General features: G+C 43.3%; 1 long non-coding RNA gene across 2 annotated transcripts in view; it reads left to right on the forward strand.

The window, feature by feature from the left end:
• LOC309643835 overlaps positions 1-17447 on the forward strand; it is a 72775-nt gene extending 55328 nt beyond the window's left edge. For both annotated transcript variants that reach the window (XR_014254085.1, XR_014254086.1), the window contains one exon: positions 12817-17447. This is a non-coding gene — a long non-coding RNA (uncharacterized lncRNA). The remainder of the gene's footprint in view (positions 1-12816) is intronic.
• The last annotated feature ends 692 nt before the right edge of the window (positions 17448-18139 follow it).

Genomic DNA, 18139 nt, shown 5'->3' on the forward strand with positions numbered 1-18139 from the left:
TTGCAGCATGCGGGCTTCTTAGTTGCGGCATGCATGAGGGATCTAGTTCCCCGACCAGGGATCGAGCCCAGGCCCCTTGCATTGGGAGCTCGGAGTCTTACCCACTGGACCACCAGGGAGGTCCCTAAAGTTGACTGTTAAAAGGTGTACAGAATCAAAGAAGAGGAGCTTGTTATAGGAATGGGGAGCTTGAGGCCCAGTGATGGGACGTGACTAGCCAGAGGTCACATGGCTAACAGTTTAGCTATGATTTTTTGTTTCAAGCAATAGAAGAGAAATCTGACGACCTTAAGCAAAAGTAGAGAATTCAATAGAATCTATTGGTGTTGCTCTTGGAACCCATGAAAGAGTTCTGGGCACTGTGTATTTTTTTTTTTTAAATAATTTTTTTTTAAATTTATTTATTATTTATTTTTGGCTGTGTTGGGTCTTCGTTCCTGTGCGAGGGCTTTCTCTAGTTGTGGCGAGCGGGGGCCACTCTTCATCGCGGTGCGTGGGCCTCTCACTATCGCAGCCTCTCTTGTTGAGGAGCACAGGCTCCAGATGCGCAGGCTCAGTAGTTGTGGCTCACGGGCCTAGTTGCTCCGCGGCATGTGGGATCTTCCCAGACCAGGGCTCGAACCCGTGTCCCCTGCATTGGCAGGCAGATTCTCAACCACTGCACCACCAGGGAAGCCCGGCACTGTGTATTGACTTCTCACTATGGAGGGTGAGAACTGACTGCCACCCTTCCCCACTTCACCCTAACCTCTCAATCATCCCAATAGAATAAGTTCCCTTTACTGCACAATTCTATTATCCCCAGAGTTACTAAATGTCTTGTTTTTCATTTGCTTGGTTTTCAGTGTAGTTATTGCTAATTCAATCCCAAACTCCCGAATCCTACCAGAGTGGTATAAATCTCCCAGTGTGTTCATATGTAATGGGTGTTCCATCAGTTTCATCCTCTTGAAGAAATTTCTCCTAGTGCCTTTGACTTGATCCAGTCTGTATGGGCTGGCTGCTCTTTCAGCCTGCTGTATAGGATGGTCTTGGGGCCTCACTTGGCCATCATCCTGGGGACGTCTTGATTGCACACATATTTAAGAGTGGGGCACAGAACAGCTAACTGGAAGCCTCATGTGCATAATGGGGGGGGGGGGGCAGGTCAACTGGCGACTTCACTGTAGAGTGATCTGGTGAGGCCGATTCATTGGGAAACCTCTGACAGTACCCATAGGTCTTCCTTGGCTTGGTCAGATTTCCCAGAAAAGTTTCTCCCAGTCTCTTGCCCAGAGGGAATAAGTCTGACTGCCAGCTCTCGTTGCAAAATTGGGGAGAGGGGCTTCCCTGGCAATCCAGTGGTTAAGACTCTGCGCTTCCACTGCAGGAAATGTGGGTTCGATCCTGGTCAGGGAACTAAGATCCCACATGCCGCATGGCCCGGCCAAAAGAAAAAAGAAAAATGGTGGAAGAGAGATGGTCTCCTCATTTAGTATGTAGAATGTCCCTCCTTAAACCTCCTGTCTCCCATATGACACCTATGCCCTCAGCGGTGACTGAGGTCTCCCAGTCCAGAAAACCTGTTTTACCCTTTCCTAGTGGAAGTCTTAGTATCTTCTGCTGTGGTAGGAGGAGGGACGGGCACTCACTAAGGACTGTTGGGGGAGGGTTGGTGGTCTGATTGCTTCTTAGACATTTAATCAAGCCTCCCGTTTTTAAGACCACTTTTAAGACCACCTTACTTTGAGTGAGTGGTACCTGGCGCCTCCAGTCTCAGGCTTTTTGGGGGTTGTCTCTTGGTTTTTCCCACAGCCAGTTTGGGACTCAGCTTTCTCAGGTCTTCTGATTCAGTTATCATTCAACCATCTGCTCTCCAGCTTCCAAAATTCTGTTGCTATGTCTCCTCTCAGGTTCCCTGTGTCCTTGTTCCTTTATACCTTTTTACAAATTCCTCCACTGCCATTTTAGTGGATTTCAGGAGGGAAATATTAATTGATTTCTGCTGACTTTTGGTTGTTTTAAATTTATGTAAAGAAATACATTTGATTCTCTCAAACCTTAGTTCAAAAGCCCTGGGGAAGTGAGCATCAGTCAGGTGCCCCTTCTAGACCGATTAATTTTGCCAAGGAGAGCAGAGCACCAGGACTGGCCTGGGAGTAGACCCTCATCCCAACCAGGACCAATAATGTGGCAGGAGGCGGAGTCATGTTTTACTAACATGGCAACTCCTGTAGTCATGGAGATGGGCAACGGCAGTCCCTAAGAAAGGGGCTCGAGACACATAGTTCTTTAGGATCTACTTACAGATAGAAAATAACAGGTTGAAATCTGGGGATCTTTCTATTTCCCCCATCTTGTTGGTCAGTCATGAAGGCAGAAGTCAGAGGGAGAGGACAGGAGAGAAAAAGCCCCTCACATCTCCTGAGGTAGGAGCTGAGTGTCCACAGGAAACTTGTGATTCTCTGCTGCTACTGGATTAGATGAGGGAGAAATTAGTTTATGCACACAAGCTGGAGCAGGCAGAGGGACACAGGGGAGGTCTCCGAGAGGGCACTGAAAAGGAAGGCCAAGGGAGAAACACTGACTTGAGTAAGAAGGCCAAGATGCATTATTTGTCCCCCACCCCTTGTGCCTGAACCTGGTTCTCTCTTAGACACTAGCTGTGCAACACCAGTCCCTGCAAAGTGGTCATCAAGAATTTCTGGAAGTCTTTCCGGGTGGCTTACAAAGACTTAGGAATACATGGGCTCCTCTCTGGCATTAGGACTGTCCTGAGTGCCCCACCAGGTATCTTCTGGGACCACTAGGTTCTGGGAGATGCTGGCACTTTGTGATGCTGACACAGCAAAATGTTCTATTGCAGGATGAGGAAAAACCTAGTTCATCCCTACTGTGTTATGTTCACTGGAGGGCCCTAAAGCTACTTATGGCCACACAAATTTGAAAAATAAAAAGGTTTTTCTATTTTTGTATTTCCAGTCTGAGACACACTGTGCCCCTCTCCTCCCTTGACCAGAGTTTTTTTAGTGGGCCAAGATGGTCATGAGTTAGTAACTTAGTGGTATTTTGGGATGAGAGTTTTCCCAGAAGTCTGCTCAATCACTCAGGCAAATGAGCTGCCAGAGACACTCATGCATATCCAAGTCCCAGTTTATGCTCCAAATTATGTTATCCCAGTCTCAACTTGTTCAATGTGTTTTTTGGTGTGTGTTGATTAACGTTAGGGAAAACCAACTAAAGGGGAAACCAGCTCCGCATCTCTGACTCCTCTGTGATTAAAAGTGGATGAGGTTCACTACATGTGTGTTTAAGGAAAGTCCTTTAAAAACTAGGACTAGGGGGCTTCCCTGGTGGCGCAGTCGTTAAGAATCCGCCAGCCAATGCAGGGGACATGGGGTCAAGCCCTGGTCTGGGAAGATCCCACATGCCGAGGAGCAGCTAAGCCCATGCACCACAACTACTGAGCCTGCGCTCTAGAACCCTTGAGCCGCAACTACTGAAGCCTGCACACCTGGAGCCCATGCTCCACAATAAGAGAAGCCACCTCGATGAGAAGGCCACACACCGCAATGAAGAGTAACCCCCGCTCACCGCAACTAGAGAAAGCCCGTGGGTGGCAGTGAAAACCCAACACAGCCAAAAATAAATTTAAAAAAATAACTAGGACTAGGACTGCTCTTAGTTGCAGTAACAGAATACCCAACTAGTGGGGCTTAACCCAGGGGTGAACAAACTATGGTCTGCAGGCCAAATCTAGACTTCATCTGTTTTTGTAGAGTGCAAGAGCTAAGAATGGTTTTAAATTTTTTAAATTATTGAGCAAAAGTCAAAAGAAGAGTAAGACTTTGTGACATGTTAAGATTTTATGAAATCCAAATTTCAGTGTCCCTAATAAAGTCTTATTGGAACATGTCCATGCTCATTCCTTTACATGTTGTCTATCACTGTGTTCATGCTACAACAGTCAAGTTGAGTTGTTGTGAGAGACAATGTATGGGCTGCAAAGCTTAAAATATTTATTATCTGGCCCTCAAAGAGGATGCTTATTCCTGGCTTAACCAGAAAAAAAATCTGTTATTTATACAAGAAATCTGAACATAGCCATTTCCAAGATTTAGTTCAGTAGTTCCACAAAGACCAGGTGCTGAGTTGGTATCTCTAAAATTGTCATGGTCTTCTCCTCATAGTCACAAGATGGCTCCATTAGCTCCAAGTATCATATAAGATATCATATCCAAAGTCAGGAAACAAGGGAACAAAGGGGAGACAGAGAAGGGCCTCATTAGCATGCTTCTTTAAATTTATCAGAGAATTTTTCCCAAATTCCCCTAAAAAGGTTTCCTCTCAATCTCATTGGCCAGCACTAAGTCATTAGGGCACATGAACTCCCAGCTGCAATGGAAGTGGGTAAGGCCACTGTATAGCTATGAGTGACTCCCACATACTTGAGCTATGGCTATGGCCAGGTGGTGGATTAGTGGCAGTGGTGTGACAGCCAGTTGTGCACATCTCTTTCCTACTCTGCATTTTGAAGTTGGTTGAAATTGACCATGGTGGGAGTATTTACGCCACAGAAATTGGCAAACACTATAAATCAAGCAGTTTTATCAGCACATCACTGACTAGGGATGTTTTTTATTTTGCTTATGCTTTTCTAAGTTTTCTACAATGAACATGAAGTTTATAATCAGGAAAAAAAAAGTTTGCTTTTAAAACAAAAGAGGCCTTACCTTACACCATATTAAAAAAAATAACTGAAAATGGATGAAAAACCTAAATGTAAAAGCTGAAACTATAAGACTCTTAGAAGAAAACATAGGGTAAAAGCTTCATGATGTTGGATTTGATGATGATTGCTTAGATGTAACAGCAAATACACAGACAACAAAAGTAAAATATATATAAATTAGACTACACCAAAATTAAAAATTTCTGTGTATTAAAGACACAGTCAACAGAATGAAAAGGCAACCCATGGAATGGGAGAAAATATTTGCAAATCAGATATCTGATAAAGAGTTAATATCCAGTATATAAAGAACTACAGAGAAGCAAGAAGAACGACAATCCTGCAGCCTGTGGAACAAAAACCACATTCACAGAAAGATAGACAAGATGAAAAGGCAGAGGGCTATGTACCAGATGAAGGAACAAGATAAAACCCCAGAAAAAACAAATAAATGAAGTGGAGATAGGCAACCTTCCAGAAAAAGAATTCAGAATAATGATAGTGAAGATGATCCAGGACCTTGGAAAAAGAATGGAGGCAAAGATCGAGAAGATGCAAGAAATGTTTAACAAAGACCTAGAAGAATTAAAGAACAAATAAAAAGAGATGAACAATACAATAACTGAAATGAAAACTACACTAGAAGGAATCAATAGCAGAATAACTGAGGCAGAATAACGGATAAATGACCTGGAAGACAGAATGGTGGAATTCACTGCTGTGGAACAGAATAAAGAAAAAAGAATGAAAAGAATGAAGACAGCCTAAGAGACCTCTGGGACAACATTAAATGCAACAACATTCGCATTATAGGGGTCCCAGAAGGAGAAGAGAGAGAGAAAGGACCCGAGAAAATATTTGAAGAGATTATAGTTGAAAACTTCCCTAACATGGGAAGGAAATAGCCATCCAAGTCCAGGAAGCGCAGAGAGTCCCATACAGGATAAACCCAAGGAGAAACATGCTGAGACACATAGTAATCAAATTGGCAAAAATTAAAGAAAAAGAAAAATTATGAAAAGCAGCAAGGGAAAAACGACAAATAACATACAAGGGAACTCCCATAAGGTTAACAGCTGATTTCTCAGCAGAAACTACAAGCCAGAAGGGAAGGGAGTGGCATGATATACTTAAAGTGATGAAAGGGAAGAATCTGCAACCAAGATTACTCTACCCGGCAAGGATCTCATTCAGATTCGATGGAGAAATCAAAAACTTTACAGACAAGCAAAAGCTAAGAGAATTCAGCACCACCAAACCAGTTCTACAACAAATGCTAAAGGAACTTCTCAAAGTGGGAAACACAAGAGAAGAAAAAGACCTACAAAAACAAACCCAAAACAATTAAGAAAATGGTCATAGGAACATACATATTGATAATTACCCTAAACGTGAATGGATTAAATGCTCCAACCAAAAGACACAGGCTTGCTGAATGGATAAAAAAACAAGACCCATATATATGCTGTCTACAAGAGACCCACTTCAGACCTAGGGACACATACAGACTGAAAGTGAGGGGATGGAAAAAAATATTCCATGCAAATGGAAATCAAAAGAAAGCTGGAGTAGCAATACTCATAGCAGATAAAATAGACTTTAAAATAAAGACTGTTACAAGAGACAAGGAAGGACACTACATAATGATCAGGGGATCAATCCAAGAAGAAGATATAACAATTATAAATATATACGCACCCAACATAGGAGCACCTCAATACATAAGGCAACTGCTAACAGCTATAAAAGAGGAAATTGACAGTAACACAATAATAGTGGGGGACTTTAACACCTCACTTACACCAATGGACAGATCATCCAAAATGAAAATAAATAAGGAAACAGAAGCTTTAAATGACACAGTAGACCAGATAGATTTAATTGATATTTATAGGACATTCCATCCAAAAACAGCAGATTACACTTTCTTCTCAAGTGCGCATGGAACATTCTCCAGGATAGGTCACATCTTGGGTCACAAATCAAGCCTCAGTAAATTTAAGAAAATTGAAATCATATCAGGCATCTTTTCTGACCACAACGCTATGAGATTAGAAATGAATTACAGGGAAAAATATGTAAAAAACACAAACACATGGAGGCTAAACAATACGTTACTAAATAACCAAGAATCATTGAAGAAATCAAAGAGGAAATTTTAAAAAACCTAGAGACAAATGACAATGAAAACACGACGATCCAAAACCTATGGGATTCAGCAAAAGCAGTTCTAAGAGGGAAGTTTATAGCTATACAAGCCTACCTCAAGAAACAAGAAAAATCTCAAATAAACAATCTAACCTTACACCTGAAGGAACTAGAGAGTGAAGAACAAACAAAACCCAAAGTTAACAGAAAGAAAGAAATCATAAAGATCAGAGCAGAAATAAATGAAATAGAAACAAAGAAAACAATAGCAAAGATCAATAAAACTAAAAGTTGGTTCTTTGAGAAGATAAACAAAATTGATAAACCATTAACCAGATTCATCAGGAAAAAGAGGGAGAGGACTCAAATCAATAAAATTAGAAATGAAAAAGGAGAAGTTACAACAGACACCACAGAAATACAAAGCATCCTAAGAGACTACTACAACCAACTCTATGCCAATAAAATGGACAACCTGGAAGAAATGGACAAATTCTTAGCAAGGTATAACCTTCCAAGACTGAACCAGGAAGAAATAGAAAATATGAACAGACCAATCACAAGTAATGAAATTGAAACTGTGATTAAAAATCTTCCAACAAACAAAAGTCCAGGACCAGACGGCTTCACAGGTGAATTCTATCAAACATTTAGAGAAGAGCTAACACCCATTCTTCTCAAACTCTTGCAAAAAATTGCAGAGGAAGGAACACTCCCAAACGCATTCTATGAGGCCACCATCACCCTGATACCAAAACCAGACAAAGATACTACAAAAAAAGAAAATTACAGACCAATATCACTGATGAACATAGATGCAAAAATCCTCAACAAAATACTAGCAAAAAGAATCCAACAACACATTAAAAGGATCATACACCACGATCAAGTGGGATTTAGCCCAGGGATGCAAGGATTCTTCAATATATGCAAATCAATCAATGTGATACACCATATTAACAAATTGAAGAAGAAAAACCATATGATCATCTCAATAGATGCAGTAAAAGCTTTTGACAAAATTCAACACCCATTTATGATAAAAACTCTCCAGAAAGTGGGCATACAGGGAACCTACCTCAACATAATAAAGGCCATATATGACAAACCCACAGCAAACATCATTCTCAATGGTGAAAAACTGAAAGCATTTCCTCTAAGATCAGGAACAAGACAAGGATGTCCACTCTTGCCACTATTATTCAACATAGTTTTGGAAGTCCTAACCATGGCAATCAGAGAAGAAAAAGAAAGATAAGGAATACAAATTGGAAAAGAAGAAGTAAAACTGTCACTGTTTGCAGATGACATGATACTATACATAGAGAATCCTAAAGATGCCACCAGAAAACTACTAGAGCTAATCAATGAATTTAGTAAAGTTGCAGGATGCAAAATTAATGCACAGAAATCTCTTGCATTCCCATACACTAATGATGAAAAATCTGAAAGAGAAATTAAGGAAACACTCCCATTTACCATTGCAACAAAAAGAATAAAATACCTAGGAATAAACCTACCTAGGGAGACAAAAGACCTGTATGCAGAAAACTATAAGACACTGATGAAAGAAAGATGATACCAACAGATGGAGAGATATACCATGTTCTTGGATTGGAAGAATCAATATTGTGAAAATGACTATGCTACCCAAAGCAATCTACAGATTCAATGCAATCCCTATCAAATTACCAATGGCATTTTTTACGGAACTAGAACAAAAAATCTTAAAATTTGTATGGAGACACAAACGACCCCAAATAGCCAAAGCAGTCTTGAGGGAAAAAAATGGAGCTGGAGGAATCAGACTCCTTGACTTCAGACTATACTACAAAGCTACAGTAATCAAGACAATATGGTACTGGCACAAAAACAGAAACATGGATCAATGGAAGAAGATAGAAAACCCAGGGATAAACCCATGCACCTATGTCAAGTAACCTATGATTAAGGAGGCAAGGATATACAATGGAGAAAAGACAGTCTCTTCAGTAAGTGGTGCTGGGAAAACTGGACAGCTACATGTAAAAGAATGAAATCAGAACACTCCCTAACGCCATACACAAAAATAAACTCAAAATGGATTCGAGACCTAAATGTAAGACCGGACACTATAAATCTCTTAGAGGAAAACACAGGAAGAACACTCTTTGACATAAATCACAGCAAGATCGTTTTTGACCTACCTCTAGAGAAATGGAAATAAAAGTAAAAATAAACAAACAGGACCTAATGAAACTTAAAAGCTTTTGCACAGCAAAGGAAACTACAAACAAGATGAAAAGACAACCTTCAGAATGGGAGAAAATATTTGCAAATGAATCAACGGACAAAGGATTAATCTCCAAAATATATAAACAGCTCATTCAGCTCAATATTAAAGAAACAAACAACCCAATCCAAAAATGGGCAGAAGACCTATACAGACATTTCTCCAAAGAAGACATACAGATGGCCAAGAAGCACATGAAAAGCTGCTCAACATCACTAATTATTAGAGAAATGCAAGTCAAAACTACAATGAGGTATCACCTCACACCAGTTAGAATGGGCATCATCAGAAAATCTACAAACAATAAATGCTGGAGAGGGTGTGGAGTAAAGGGAACCCTCTTGCACTGTTGGTGGGAATGTAAATTGATACAGCCACTATGGAGAACAGTATAGATGTTCCTTAAAAAACTAAAAATAGAATTACCATATGATCCAGCAATCCCACCACTGGGCATATACCCAGAGAAAACCATAATTTAAAAAGACACATGCATCCCAATGTTCATTGTAGCACTATTTACAATAGCCAGGTCATGGAAGCAAGCTAAATGCCCATCAACAGATGAATGGATAAAGAAGATGTGGTACATATATACAATGGAATATTACTCAGCCATAAAAAGGAACGAAATTGGGTCATTTGTAGAGACGTGGATGGATCTGGAGACTGTCATACAGAGTGAAGGAAGTCAGAAAGAGAAAAACAAATATCGTATATTAACGCATATATGTGGAACCTAGAAAAATGGTACAGATGAACCAGTTTGCAGAGCCGAAAATGAGACACAGATTTAGAGAACGTATGGACACCAAGCGGGGAAAGCGGTGGGGGGTGGGGTGGTGGTGTGATGAATTGGGCGATTGGGATTGATACATATACACTGATGTGTATAAAATTGATGACTAATAAGAACCTGCTTTATAAAAAAATAAAATTAAATTAAATTCAAAAATTTAAAAAGCCCAAAAAACTACAATTTAACAACAAAAAAATAGAACAAACAACTCCATTAAAAAATGGACCTGGGGGGCTTCCCTGGTGGCGCAGTGGTTGAGAGTCTGCCTGCTAATGCAGGGGACACGGGTTCGAGCCCTGGTCTGGGAAGATCCCACATGCCGCGGAGCGGCTGGGCCCGTGAGCCACAACTGCTGAGCCTGCGCGTCTGGAGCCTGTGCCCCGCAGCGGGAGGGGCCGCGATAGTGAAAGGCCCGCGCACCGCGATGAAGAGCGGTCCCCGCACCGCGATGAAGAGTGGCCCCCACTTGCCGTAACTAGAGAAGGCCCTCGCACGAACCGAAGACCCAACACAGCCAAAAATAAATAAATAAATAAATAAAGACAAATTACTCTGATTTAAAAAAAAAAAAAAGAGGGTTTTAAAAAAAAAAAAAAAAAAAAAAATGGACCTGGGACTTGAATTAACCATTTCTTCAAAGGCGATATACAAATGGCCAATAAACACATGACAAGATGCTCAATATCACTGGGGATGTGATTAGGGAAATGCAGATCAAAACCACAGTGAGATACCACTTCATAGCCATTAGGATGGTTACTATTAAAACAAAACAAAACAGGAATTCCCTGGTGGTCCAGTGGTTAGGGCTCCGCACTTTCACTGCCGAGATCCCATGTTTGATCCCTGGTCAGGGAACTAAGACCCCACATGCCTCGCAGTATGGCCAAAAATAAATAAATAAATAAATATTAAAATTAAATAAAACAAAACAAAGTAAGTGTCGTTGAGGGTGTGGAGAAATTGGAATCCCTGTACACTGTTGATGGGAATATAAAATAGTGCATCCACTATAAAAAGCAGTATGTGGTTCCTCAAATTATTTAAAATGTGGTTCCTCAAATTATTTAAAATAGAAGTAGCATATGATACAGCAATTCCACTTCTGGGTATATATCCAAAAGAATTGAAAGCAGAGTCTTGAAGAGATATTTGTGCATCCATGTTCATAGCAGCATTGTTCACAATAGTCCAAAGGTGGAAGCAACCCAAGTGTCCGCTGATGGATGAATGGATAAACAAAATATGATGTGTACATGCATGCAATGGAATATTACTCAGCCTTACAATGGAAGGAAATTCTGACACATGCTACAACATGGATGAATCCTGAAGACATTATGCTAAGTGACATAAGCCAGTCACACAAATGTATGATTCCATTTATATTAGGTTCCTGGAGTAGTCAAATTCACAGAGACAGAGAAGAATGGTGGTTGCCAGGGACTGGGGGGAGGGGAGAAAGGGGAGCTGTTGTTCAATGGGTACTGAATTTCAGTTTTGCAAGATGAAAAGAGTTCCAGAAATTAGTTGCATAACAATGTGAATGAACTTAACACTACGGAAGTGTACACTTTAAAAATGGCTAAGATGGTAAATTTTATGTTACATGTATTTTACCACAATTAAAAATAATTTTTTTTTTTCTGGAGACAGTGTCTAGAGGTATTTAGAAGGGTCTGGCATTTGACATATCATCCTAGGCTATCCTACAAAACTATTACTCCTGGTAATAGAATTGTTTACCTTTATACCAAGAAGGTTAGGAAAGCACCAAATCTGCAAGTGGCATGTGCCCAGGTTGACTTCGAGAAGTTTGTGCCGTGAGACCTAAACTTCTTATGAGGTTGCCTAAAATGAAAAAGTATGTCAGCAGGGCTTACAGTGGTTTCAAGTCTGACAGGATCAAGCATGCTTTCCTTACCGAGGAGCAGAAAATTGGGGAAGTGTTGAAGGACAGAGCACAAGCACAGTTAGTAAGCTAAATTTTAAAAAGTAAAGCTCTTTCGAATCATTTTTTTTTAATTTAAGGGTAATTTAAGGTTGAGGTGGGAGGTGGAGTTAAAGGAAAAATATTCTGAGTCCAGGTGAATCCAGACTCTAAGACAGATTGACTTGAGAAGCAGCTGAAGGCATCAGCTGGTAACTCAGTCTGGACAGTAAAGCCCCTGAAGGCCAGGAGCTGGACTTCTGGCTATTCGGGTCAGAAACAGCAGCCAAGGCAGTCCTGCCTACTTCGAATTAGGGAGATCCTTTGTCACACAATAAAGAATGCCAGGTTAGAGTTACCAAATTATGGTATATTTTAAATGTTCACTTGTAACTAATACTTTAACATAAAAATACAATAAAATACAATTGTATGATTCACAGAATCTTAATGAAATATGAATCCATTGTGCAGCAAGGCCAGTCAGTAAGCCACACATTTAAATCTGATAAATGTCTTTTTTTTCATTTCCCTCAGGGCCTCTCTGTGACGGTATATATAATCCTATTTGGAAATAACGTCAAGAGTCTAAATTTGAGACCCATTATGAAAGTGAGGCCCAGCCTAGCTGCCCTCCTGGCCAGCCGCCCTACACCCCACCCCATGATAGGCCAGCAAGGAAGCCACTGGGGATCTGGGGATCTGAGTATCTGGCTAGAGTGATTCCTTCTCCTGAGAATTATTATTATTATTATTATTTGGCCACGCCACGAGGCTTGTGGGATCTTAGTTCCCTGACCAGGGAGTGAACCCGTGCCCCCTACGCTGGGAGCATGGAGTCCTAACCACTGGACCACCAGGGAATTCCCTCCTGAGAATTATTTTTGCTTCATGGGCGGACAGAGATGTTTCCAGATGTCTAATCTTCAGTCTTCTGCTCTTTTCTCTCTACACAGATTCAGCCATTGCATCTATGTGGTTGCCTCCAAAGCCGCCAGCCCCACCTGACCTTTCTGGTGACTCTAGATCCACACATCCACCTGCCTGAGGGAAAGTTCCACATTGCTGTCAGACCAATGCTGGCCCCAAAGTTCAATGCTCCAAACTGACCTCATCGTTATTCCAGGCTTGAAACCTAGGATCTATTTTCCACTCCTGCCTCTCCCTTGGCACAGTTAGTCCCCACAGCGGAGTCACCGGCTGCTGCTAATGGCTTTCACACTCATCACATTGTAAACGGCTGTGAGACGGCAGTGGGTAGGTGACCTGTCACACAGACCAGGCAGAATGGGTCCCCACCTGGAATAGGCTGGCATCGGTATAGAAGTCCGTTACAAACATCAAAAGTGGTGTGTGGTGCTTCCCTGGTGGCACAGTGGTTAAGAACCCGCCTGCCAATGCAGGGGACACGGGTTCAATCCCTGGTCTGGGAAGATCCCACGTGCCGCGGAGCAACTAAGCCCATGCACCACAACTACTGAGCCTGCGCTCTAGAGCCCACGAGCCACAACTGCTGAAGCCCACGCACCTAGAACCCGCACTCCACAACAAGAGAAGCCACCGCAATGAGAAGCCCACACACCACAATGAAGAGTAGCTGCCGCTCGCCGCAACTAGAGAAAGCCCGCGAGCAGCAACAAAGACCCAATGCAACCAAAAATAAATAATAAATAAATAAAAGTGGTGTGTGACAGGGTGGGGGACAAGGGGATGAGGGCAGGGGAGATGGGAGGAGGCAGAGATGTGGTCAAAGTCTATGTCAGATCACCAGGGTAAGAGGGGTCAACCAGCAGGGCAAGCATAAGAATTGGTCATGAGCCAAGAGCCGACCTGGGAGCTGAGTTGGAAGGGCTCATAGGACAGAGCATGGGACCTCTCACTGGCTTATAGGGATGGAGTTTGCTTTGGGGGGTCAGGGGTGGGTTCCCCTTGGAGAAGCCCGGGCCTGCATTTTCTCAGCTGTGTTGTGGCCCTGGGCTCGTGGAAGGAACCATGTACACCTATCGATTCCCTCCTTTCCATCCTCCTGACCACACCCCAGCTCAGAGGGATTCCTTACTTGCCTGAAATTTGGGAATGATCTGATCTCTCTGCCTGGCATCAGACCATTATGCATTGCAGCCTCTGGAGAAGGAGCAACCAACATCCACTGCACACCTGCTGAGGCCTTTTGTGGGTTTTATCACATTCACCCTGGCGGCAAGACATGATGGTGACATCTGACATTTGTTCCGTACCTCTGGTTTTTGTTTTATTTTCACAAACACTAACTCATTTGACCCTGTGGTAACCCAGTGACGTGGTCAGAGCCTTATTTGGTGGAAGAGAAAACTGGAGCCAGAGGGATTAATCTGACGACCCAAAGCCACCCAGGTCCTTGTTACTCAAAGTATAGTCCATCAGTATCACCTGGGGGCTTGTTAGAAACATAGGATCTTGGGCCCACCCAGGCCACCAAACCAGAATCAGCATTTTAACAGGAACCACCCCCCCCCGCCCGACCCGCCAGGGATTCGCTGGCCTGAGCGGTTGTTGGAGGAGAAACCAGCCTTACGTGGCTAAGTCAATGCCAATCAACAATGCTTGACACAAATACCCGAAGGTTACATGCAACTGTCTGGGTCAAGCTTGGCCACCGACTGGGAGTGAAATTGACCAAGTCGGGGATTGGATGGTGGGAGAAGAGGGGAAGAGGGAAGTCAAGCTGAGGGGTGTTTGTGGAGGTTCTGCTGGGTGCCCGTGGCTATGGTTCCAGGCACACATGGCGAGGAGGCCCCGGAGCTGAGTGCAGCTGGGGAGCGAGACACAGGAGCCCATCAGAGAAGATTGCAATCCAGCACACAGGGGTGAGCTAAGTGGTGTGGCCGGACAGTTAGTGCTGGAGAAAGTGCTGGTCCATCGGGAGTGGAGGGTCTTCCTGAGCAGAGGCAGAAGGAAGGCAGGAGGAGGCAAGTAGGCCTGGAGTGTGGTGGGCCCTTCAGACCAGGTGAGGGAGTGCAAGTCCGGTCTGGTGGGCAGTGTCTTTGGAGGGTCTTGGCCTGAGAGCGTCTTGCTCACTTCTGCACCTTTTGTTACTCTCGCCAGTCTCCCCTTCTCAGGGAAACTTCTGTGTTTACCATCCCTCTTAGGATCTTGCAGCTGGTAGAACTGCTCCCTGCCAATTCTCAGCATCCGAATTTACATCCACCAGGTCCCCTTCCCTCTTTCTGAGTCTCGAGAAAACCACCACTTTTTACCCACTCAGCCACTCACCTTGGGAGTGATCCCTGACTCCTCCCTTTCTTATGACTTCCACATTCAGTTCGATTGCCTCTGCTCTGAATTATCTCTGATAAGAACCCTTTATCCAAGAAGATGTGGCACATATATACAATGGAATATTACTCAGCCATAAAAAGAAACGAAATTGAGTTATTTGTAGTGAGGTGGATGGACCTAGAGTCTGTCATACAGAGTGAAGTAAGTCAGAAAGAGAAAAACAAATACCGTATGCTAACACATATATACGGAATCTAAAAAAAAAAAAGGCTCTGATGAACCTAGGGGCAGGAAAAGAATAAAGATGCAGATGTAGAGAATGGACTTGAGGACACGGGGAGGGGGAAGGGTAAGATGGGATGAAGTGAGAGAGTGGCATGGACCTATATACACTGCCAAATGTAAAATAGCTAGTGGGAAGCAGCCGCATAGCACAGGGAGATCAGCTCAGTGTTTTGTGACCACCTAGAGGGGTGGGATAGGGAGGATGAGAGGGAGACGCAAGAGGGAGGAGATATGGGGATATATGTATATGTATAGCTGATTCACTTTGTTATAAAGCAGAAACTAACACACCATTATAAAGCAATTATACTCCAATAAAGATGTTTAAAAAAAAAAAAAAAGAACACTTTATCCGTAAAGGGTTTCCTTACCTCCAATATCCCCACTCCACACACAGGAGTCTTGGAGATTTCCTTTGATGAGCCCAAATTCTGCAGCCTCAGCTATTGTTCATAGCTCTCCACACCTTCCTCCCACCTGACTCTACCTCTCACTTTCCCCAGGGTTCCGGGGGAGACCTCCTGTCTTTGTGTCTTCTATCCAAAGCCTGCCTCTCTTTCTATGCCTATTACGTGCCTTCACTTCTTTTATGTTGGGCTTAGAACCAGGGCTTTGTGATGAGTGGCCCCAATGTTAATTATGATTTCTGTTATGCACAAATGTCTTAGAAAAGACTGGGAAAAAGTAGCAACATAGCAACCACGTGGTCTCTGGATTCTGGACAATTGGTACCTTTTTTTTTTCTACTTTTAAAAAATATTTTCCTATTTTCTAGGCTGGGCATGTATTATGCTATAATTATACAAAGAACATAAACTTTATTACGTTTTCTAAAGAATGGATTGAAGCTAGGGAGAGGCTGAAGGGCAGGATACTGTTCAGGAAGGTGGTGGTTGGATGAACCCGGGTGATTGGCCTTGGTAGAAAGTTCAGTAGTTACATGTTTTGGTTAATTCAGACTTGGACTCGAGACCCAGCCTTGCCCCACCCCCTACTCTGTGACCTTGGGCAAATTATTTAACACTCTTAGTCTCTACGTTTGCTAGTTAACCTTGGGTAACTAATTTACCCTCTCTAAGCCTGATTCATTCAACAACTTTAATAACTGTGGAACTCTTGTGCCAGGCACTGTTCTAGATGCTGGAGTCTGGCAGTATACAGTTCAAATTCTCCTCCTTCATGGAGTTTTATATTCTAGAGGAGAGAGGCGGGTAATAAACAACCAAGAAATACGTAATATTTTATTTTTATATGTGTACACACATACGTACACGATATGCCAGGTGGTGATAAGTGCTATAAAAAAAAAATACAAAAAGGAGGGATCTAAAGTGTGGACTGTGGGAGAGTTGGCCATCTTAATTCAGGTGGCCCGGGAGGGCTCACTGAGGAGGTGACATCTGAGCAGAGACCAGAAGGAAATGAGAGAGCCAGCTCTGTGAGTGCCGCGGCGAGAGAATTCCAGGCCAAAAGGACAGCAGTGCAAAGGCCTCAGGGCAGGAGCAGGCTGGGGTGTCTGAGGAGCAGCAAGAAGGTCAGCGTGGCACAAGCAGAGAGGGGGAGGGGCAGGAGGCGAAACCAGGGAAGTGGCAGTGAGCCAGATGACATGGAGCCTGGTAGGCCGTGGTCAAGACATCAGTGGGTAGGAATATGGCGGCAGGGGCAAGAGGATGTATTTTGGAGGTAGAGCCAGGGGGATTTGCTGATATATTGACTGTGGAGTGTGAGTAAAAGAAACGCATCAAGTCTTGGGCTTCCCTGGTGGCGCAGTGGTTGAGAATCCGCCTGCCAATGCAGGGGACACGGGTTCGAGCCCTGGTCTGGGAAGATCCCACATGCCGCGGAGTAACTGGGCCCGTGAGCCACAAGTACTGAGCCTGCGCATCTGGAGCCTGTGCTCCGCAACAAGAGAGGCCGCCGCGACAGTGAGAGGCCCGCGTACCGCGATGAAGAGTGGCCCCTGCTCGCCGCAACTAGAGAAAGCCCTCGCACAGAAACGAAGACCCAACACAGCCAAAAATAAACAAACAAATAAATAAATAAAGACTGATATTATCTGTTAAAAAAAAAAAAAATCAAGTCTTAAACTGGTTTTGGTCTGAGCACAAGAAGAATGAAGGTGCCATGTAGCCATTTTCTGAGCTAGAGAAGGCTGTGACAGGAGCAGATTCGGTGGGGAATAAAGGTTTGGTTTTGGAGAGTATGTTGGCCACGTCTGTCATGGTCATGTCTATGACGTCCAGGTCAAGGTCTTGAGTAGGCAGTTGGGTGTTCAAGCCTAGAATTCAAGGGACAAGCCAGGGCTAAAGATATAAATTTAGGAGCTGTCAGCATAGAGGGATGAACCTTAAATCTCTGGATGAGGTCATCTGGGTGTGAATAAGGACAGAGATGGGTAGAAGAACTGAGTCCTGGGCCCTCCAAATGTTTAGATGTCAGGAAGGTGAACAGGAACCAGAAAAATATACAGAGGAGGAGGGGGCAGTGATACAGATGGGAAACCATGAAAGAGTGAAGGCCCAGAGGCCAAGCGAGTGTGTTCACTAGCCGTGAACCCTTGTGATGCTGTTGTTCATGTTTCGTGTTTTGTTTTGGTTTTGGCCACACCGCACGGCTTGCGGGGATCTCAGTTCCCCGACCAGGGACTGAACCCGGATCACGGCAGTGAAAGCCCGGAATCCTAACCACTAGGCCGCCAGGGAACTCCTGCTGTTGCTCATATTATTGACAAAGGCC

The sequence above is a fragment of the Balaenoptera physalus genome (assembly GCF_965194825.1).
Source record: "Balaenoptera physalus genome assembly, chromosome: 15".
In the NCBI taxonomy this organism is placed as follows: Eukaryota; Metazoa; Chordata; class Mammalia; order Artiodactyla; family Balaenopteridae; genus Balaenoptera; species Balaenoptera physalus.